This window comes from Eptatretus burgeri, chromosome 1 (assembly GCF_056783735.1).
Source record: "Eptatretus burgeri isolate ZD-2024b chromosome 1, Ebu_testis_v1, whole genome shotgun sequence".
Taxonomy (NCBI): Eukaryota; Metazoa; Chordata; class Myxini; order Myxiniformes; family Myxinidae; genus Eptatretus; species Eptatretus burgeri.
The window spans coordinates 126366194-126373464 of NC_140961.1; the positions used below are offsets into that span (position 1 = coordinate 126366194).

General features: G+C 42.8%; 1 pseudogene; it reads right to left on the minus strand.

The window, feature by feature from the left end:
* Window positions 1–6390: 6390 nt before the first annotated feature.
* On the minus strand, window positions 6391–6531 carry LOC147035367 (signal recognition particle RNA; annotated as a pseudogene).
* Between the last annotated feature and the right edge of the window lie 740 nt (window positions 6532–7271).

A 7271-nucleotide genomic window follows, 5' to 3' on the forward strand; every position in this document is an offset into this window, starting at 1 on the left:
ACATTCCAACTGGGTGGGGATGGCAGAGTGCAGCATCAAGTAAACTATATAATGAATAAAATGCACAATTAAAAAATTGATGTTAAATTGAATACATCAGTCAAGTGAACAGTAACTTTGTGATGAGAACCATAAGTTATGGTGAGGCCTTCAAATGCCCCCTCTCCCCCCCCCCACCCCCCACCTCCTTTTCCTGTGAATGATGTAGCTGATCTGCTGAGATACTCTGCGTTAAGTTCCACATAAAGCATGTTCTGGACATTCCTTTAGATGGGAAAGCAGTTTGCATTGGGAGAACTCGTGCACCTTGGTGGTGAAATGTCCTGCTGTGGATCTACTGGATGCAGAGTGACTATATCTTAAGACCCATGAGATCCTGAATTATCATGGTCTTATAATTATCATGTGACCCTGAGTACTTGGAACACCTGTGCAGAGCCATTATCATTATCATGAGACCGTGGATCCTTTAACACCCCCAGTGCAGAGCAACTGTCCTGAGACCCCGAAGAGGTGTGGACAATCCAAGGTGGCTGACTTTTTAAAAAGAACCTCAGGGTCCACAACCCAGAAAGGTCCTCAGGGTGGGTCCGCAGGACCTGTAACCAGACTCTTTGGTGCAATGGTTAAAGTGTCCACTCTGAGTGTGGGAGGTCGGTGGTCGAAACCCAACCGAGTCATACCAAAGATTTTAACAATGGTACATGCTGCTTGCTTGCTTTGCATTCAGCACTTAAAAGGACAAAGCATGGATAAACAGCAATAGGTTGGCAATACTAGCGATATTAAACATCCTTCAGCTCATGCTAGCAGACAGGACACCCGGCATAATATGTATCTGAGGGAGGAGAACTTCATGGTGCAGCACCCTGACTGCGAAGCATCTATCTTACAGTTTATAATCAGGTCGGGAATCGAACCCAGACGAGGTAGCTCCAATGTGAGTGAACAGCTTCTGCAGCATTCCGTAATCCTATTACTTTTTGAGAAAAGAGGTTGCTGAACCATGGATAGAAGTAGACTCGTTAGTTGAGCCATTTTTGATGAAATACATCAACAAATGAACACAAACACCAAAGGTTTTAATCCACATTTTCGGTAATTTTTTCATGAAAAAAACATTTCAAAGACCACTGCTTATGAAGTCCACTTGTCAGTGAACACCGGTGCTGATACATGGAGAACATCATCAAAATGATGATTACAATTTGTTCATTGGAATGAAACCCTCACTTACTGATGTTTGGATGATTTAATGAAGACATGATTGAGGCTTCATTTGAAAACTGCAAAAGAGAGAGGGAGAGAGAGCAAGAGAGAGCAATGTTTGTAATAAAGTAACATCATGTGAAATGAAATGAACTCATCTGACAGCCCATGCCCTCGTGTGTCGGCATCCCTCAAGTTCCATGCACCGTGTACACACAAAGATGATGGAATGACTCGATGAGGTGTCAGACCAAATACAATGGGACAGTTTGCTTTGTGGAATGGACTCTTGATCCAACTTTGTGTGAGAAACCAGCAATCCTGTTTTTTTAAACACACAATTTATCGACTATATGACCATAACTACAACTTCCTCAATTATTCCCACCTCATTGCTGGGTCGGCAAGGGGAAGTTTTTGGACCAAGTCTTTCTCGAACCGGATGGCAAAGCCTGACGTTCAGAAAAAGGTGAGAGGCGTTTGTAATTTGTTCAGGATGCCGGTGATAATTATTTGCCTCCTCTTGATGAAAAACACTGTGGGGTCATTAATGTCCACAAAAAAGTCGTGCTGGCAGATGGGACCGCCAGCGTCACGTCCTTCCGATGGACGGTGCACACATTGATGTCTCACCTTGCATGTGAAGCACCAGGATGACAGTTTTTGGTTGGAGCGGGATTCAGACCCAAGCTAAACAGCTGAGAGGGGAATGCACAAACCTCTGGAGTCAAAGCTGTCAGGACAATCCCCACAACTGAGATATGAACCACGTGAGAACATGACATGGAACCGTTTTCTCTGCTTTGAACATGGAACATGAGAAGAGTTTTTATAAATACCATTCTTTGTCAGAAATGTTTATCTTTGTGTGATACTGAAGAAGAAGATGACATTTTAATTTGTGCCATGAATACGAAATCAGTTTTGGGAATACACTCGTTTTCCACCTGCAGGTAGGTGCAAATTTTCATCTCAGATTCTGCAACCGGTCCAGACAGCATCAGCCCACGTGTCCTAAAAACCTGATCCTCTGAAATTGCTCACCCTCTCTCTGTTCTGTTCACCCTCTCATTTGATCAAAGTCATCTGCCATCTGGTTGGAAATCAGCAAACATTACCGCTCTGCATAAAAAGGTACAAAAACAGATCCCTGCAACTACAGATCAATCAGCTTTCTGCCAATCATCAGCAAGGTTATGGAATCCTTTCATCGTTTCAGACATTAATCCTTCCTCTTCTCCAATGGCTTGATGTCCGATCATCAATTTGGTTTCAGACCAGGTCACTCTACCTTGGATATGCTGCTTCTGCTCTCCCAACAATGGATGGAGGTCCTCAATGCCAGACAGGAAATCCGAGCCGTATCCCTGGACATATCACGTGCTTTTGACATGGTCTGGCACCCTGCCCTGCTCACCAAACTCTCTTCCAATGGTTTCCAAGGCCATCTCCACTCATGACTCGCAGACTTCCTCTCCTGTCGCAGCCAACGTGTGGCCCGAAATGGAGTTCTCTCATCCCCTGTTCTTGTCCAGGCTGGAGTTCCTCAAGGCAGTGTTCTGGGCCCTGTTCTTTTTCTGGTTTTCATCAACGATCTCTCCGAATCTCTGGAAAATCCTCTATCTTTTTGCTGATGACTCCACCCTCTGCCGTACCATCTGCCATCCTTCAGACCGGCAAGCAGCAGCTTCTTCACTCACTGCAGATCTGGATAAAATCACAAACTGGTCCAACACGTGGAAAATGTCGTTCAATCCGGACAAATCTCACACTCTCACGACGTCTCTTTGAAAGGACCGTTTGGAATCCCCCCCCCTACCCACCGCCATCTACTTTCTCAACAATCCTCTGGAATAAGTCGTTTCATTCAAGCTTCTGGGTCTCACTATCTGCCATGATCTTTTTTGGGAAAGCCAAACCGCGATGACGCTGTCTTTGGGCCTCTCACTCTCTCACTGCAGGCAGGTCGGTGGTCTTTTTGTCTTCTACCGTCTCCTCTTCTGTCTCACCCCGCCTGCTCTGTCTACGATATGCCCCCCCCCATATTTACGCAGGGCACTCAAGGTCCACTAGCAGTCCCCTTCTGGTAAAATTACCAAAATCACGAATCACGGCTCACCTTCTCTCTTTCATTCCTCTTTTTTCCCGCCTTTGGAATAAACTCCCACACCATCTTCAATCCCATTCTTCCCTCCAGGCCTTCAAAACAGTTGTTCACCACTACCTCTTATCATCCCCCATCCAAATCCTCGATCTTTTCTACCCCCGTTAATCCACCCCAAACCCACCTCCTTCAAATTCCCTGCTTTTCTTCCCAAAAGTTCCTGTAATGTCCATCTTCTATTCTCATGTTCCCCCATCCCTTTCCCTTCCATAGATGTCCTAATGTCTCTGTTCCCCACTGTTTTTGTCCTCCCCCCCTCCTCTTGTCTACTGCCCCCCTTGTTGTGTGTTGTGTGTTAGCTGTCATACGAGCCTTGACAATTTATACAAAAAAAAAAAATCATGAACGTAGGTTACGAATAAAGTGACACGACACTGTGATGTGCAATCTAACCCAGTTCATCATGAAATACTCACTTTGATCCAGTCACCTTTGTGGGAAACTTTCACAGCAAACTAAAAGAGACAGACAAGTCAAAGTTTGTCATTATTAGGTATAGAGCTTTGAAGGATATTATTTATAACAATTGACTCCTCACAAGTATCGGGCACATCTTGTTAAATCAACAAAACATGGTGACGTATTAATCGATGGTAACAATCAAACATGGTATCAGGCTCTATCAACAAAAGGTTCAGGGAAGTTTATCAACAAGAGACAAGTTTGTAAATACACGAAGGTTTAACAAAAAAAAAAAAATCCAGGTGAAGTTTACTACATTTACACTCATTTGAATGCATTTCACAGCCTGTACAAATTTATGAGAAGGATTTGATGATAAAGTGTTAAACTCATTACAGGAAACACCTCCCCCCTGCCCCCCCAACCCCCACAGTGTTGAGAGAAAAGGACATGGTTGGGTTGTGTGAGCAGCAAATTTGATTGCCCGTGATGATGTAAAATTCTGTAATATTTTGTCCAAGTACGGTTCAATGGAATGCCTTTAAAAATGCTAAAAAGGTGATTTGTGTTCTTCAGGAAAAATAATTTAGACATTTACCACCATTGATGTAGCACCTTTTACACCACCTTGTTTAACACATTACATTCGTTCTTCGTGTCTGTTGTTTGTGTCCTTTTTGACGTCCTTAAAAACACTACGTTTCCTGTTTGGAATGATTTTTAATTCTGTTTGACTGCCAGACAGGTAAAGAATAAAAATGAAATTGCTCGTTGAGCAAGAAATTGCCAGAAGAACTTTGTCATATCTCCATGATCTCTGAAAAAACAAAAACCTGGAAATAAATTTGGTTCATACAAGTCGATAGTGCTACTGTTTAATGAGTTATAGCACTTAGTTTGGTCATGATCATAACTTGGAAGTCAATCGGACTTGAAATGGCGTTTTTATCGCAATTTGAAAGGTTTGATCTGACCCCCCTGACATTCGACCCCCGACCGCTAAGAAGGGTGTTGGTGTGACACCCCAATGAGACAGATGGTTGGATGCAGAATTGGAAGATGCACATTTTGGATTTGGGTTGAAGTCGATATGACCATTTTAGCGGACGTTATTGTGAAAATAATAATTTCGGTTTTTTGGTAACCTTGACTTTGACCTTTGACCGAGATTCACCAAAAACGACAAGTGTCTAAGTTGGACCATGGCCAAAGTGTGTACCCAGTTTAGTCATGATCGCTGAAACGGTGTGGCTACTACAGGGTAAACAAACACACAAACAAACAGACAGACACACAGAATGACACACACAACGGACCTTCAGAATTCAATTACCATTCAATTCAATTACCCTTCAGAATAACTCTTTATAATTACCCTTTATAATAACCCTTTATAATTACCCTTTATAATAACCCTTTATAATTACCCTTTATAATAACCCTTCAGAATTACCCTTTGGAATTACCCTGTATAATAACCCTTTAGAATAACCCTTTATAATTACCATTTATAATAACCCTTTAGAATTACCCTTTGGAATTACGCTTCAGAATTACCCTTTATAATCTCCCTTTATCATAACCCTTCATAATAACTCTTTATAATAACCCTTTATAATAACCCTTTATAATAACCCTTTTGAATTACCCTTCATAATAACCCTTTAGAATTACCCTTTAGAATTACCCTTCATAATAATCCTTTGGAATATCCCATTAGAATAACCCTTTAGTTCAAATAACCCTTTAGAATCACCCTTTCGTTAGAATAACCCTTTAGTTCGAATAACCCTTCAGAATAACCCTTTAGTTCGAATAACCCTTTAGTTAGAACAAGCCCGGAGATGGCGATGGTTCACGAGCAATGTACAGGTTCGCCTTTTTTATTTTTTGAGCTTCAAGGGGACGCAATGGGCAAACTGGCGGAATTCGGGAAAAACGTAAATGATGAAAGTTGTCGTACTCGAAGAGCACTACTTGCGTACCAACTTTCAGTCATAACAGTTGAAAACCCGAGGAGCTTGATGCCCAATTTATTGATTTTTTTGAGATTTTCTAAGTTCGTAACTTGGTGACCTTGACCATGGGATGACCATCGCCATTGGGCTAACCAAATACCGAAACCCCTGTCAGATTCGACAAAAACCCCCCAGGAGAAGATGTAACTTGAAATCGGCTACCCCCTAAAAACACATGTTTTTTGGGCGTGGCTCCGCCCATTATGGGCACACCATACCCATTCTCAGGAAAACACAACTGGATCATGATGTCACAATGGGGTCGTGATCTCACCTGCTCTTGTAACCATGGTGCTACAACGTCACAGTGAGTTTGTTGTCGTTTGCTTTGCAGCTTTGAGAGCACGTGTGATCGGACGGATTCAAACCCAAAGTAAGTTTTGCTAAACTGCAGGTTCGTGTTCTGATTCACGTTTAAATTGTCAATGTATTTGGCAATTCCATGCCAAATGTTGTTGTTGTTGTTCGTCTTTCGGCTGCTCCCGTTAGGGGTCGCCACAGCGGATCATCCGTTATGATCCGCATACTGATTTGGCAGAGGTTTTACACCGGATGCCCTTCCTGACGCAACCCTGGTCGCCTCTTACGACATAGGGATATGGATTGGGTTTCGCCATGATTCCGGGCTGCCCTACACCCTCTCATAGCGTGGCCCAGTGCAGAGCACCCGTCCTCAAGCGATCCTCCAACCCAAGCCTCCGAGTAGCCGGATTACAGGCGCACGCCACTACGCCCGGTTGCAATTCCATGCCAAATACACTATTATTACTGGAATTCTTTATTATTATTCTTTCTTTTCGTCACATCCATTGCCCTAAAACTCCTCCTAGGGATTTTGTGTAGGAGCACAAACAATTATGTCTTTGAAATGGGACCATCTCAAGGAAGTGCAGTGTTAACTTTTGACCTTGAAATTCTCAAGGTTAAGGTCAAGGTCACACAAAAGGTCAAAAACACATTTTGCCCCATATCTTCGCCCCACGGAAAGTTAAAGGTTAGCCGCTGACATTTTCTGATAGGCCATAAAAGGGCCTACAAAAAATGTTATTTGACCAAAGTTGTGTGACCTATATCTTCTGAGATCGGTAGGGGTCAAATTTCAACAAAAACACATTTTTCCCCATATCTTCACCCCACGGAAAGTTACAGGTTAGCTGCTGACATTTTCTGATAGGTCACAACAGGGCCTAAAAAAGGCTCACGAGATCAAAGTTGTTTGACCTATATCTTCTGAGATGGTAGGGGTCAAATTTCACGACGTTGGTCAAAAACCCATTTTGCCCCATATCTTCACCCCACGGAAAGATACAGGTTAGCCGCTGACATTTTCTGATAGGTTACAACAGGGCCTACAAAAAAGCTCACGAGACCAAAGTTGTTTGGCCTATATCTTCCGAGATCGTAGGCATCAAAGTTAATGATATTGCCAAATACGTATTCGCGGCAAGCGAATGCAGCCCTTTAGTATTTAATTTAAA